Below are 435 nucleotides of genomic sequence, written 5' to 3' on the forward strand. Positions count from 1 at the left end.
ATAATATCACCCACTTCCCAGGGTTATTTTGAGGCTCAAATGAGATAAAATTTGTGAAAGTGCTCAGCACAATGCTGGGCACATAGGAATAGCTGTAGAAATACTTATTCCCTTTCCGTTCCCCACCCCACCCCTCCAAGAATGATGACAGTCTAGGAGTTATGGCATGTCCACTCATCTGTGAAGCACAACCTGGAGGGCTGTGCTGGATGTGTGGAATACCACTTCTCTCTGTACCCTCCTCAACCACATGTGACTAAAATGGATGAAGAAAAGGAGAAATGATGAGATTTCCAGGGAGAGAAGCAGCTCTGAGAATAGGATCACCTTTCTCCTCCTAGGCCAGATTTTCCTTTATCAGCCATCGATCTTTGTTCCTTGTTTATTGACTTTTCTCAGACTCACTTTCTCCTTACCTATCCTCCTCTTGACAAC

This window comes from Vombatus ursinus, unplaced genomic scaffold (genome assembly GCF_900497805.2).
Source record: "Vombatus ursinus unplaced genomic scaffold, bare-nosed wombat genome assembly UNPS02014807.1, whole genome shotgun sequence".
In the NCBI taxonomy this organism is placed as follows: Eukaryota; Metazoa; Chordata; class Mammalia; order Diprotodontia; family Vombatidae; genus Vombatus; species Vombatus ursinus.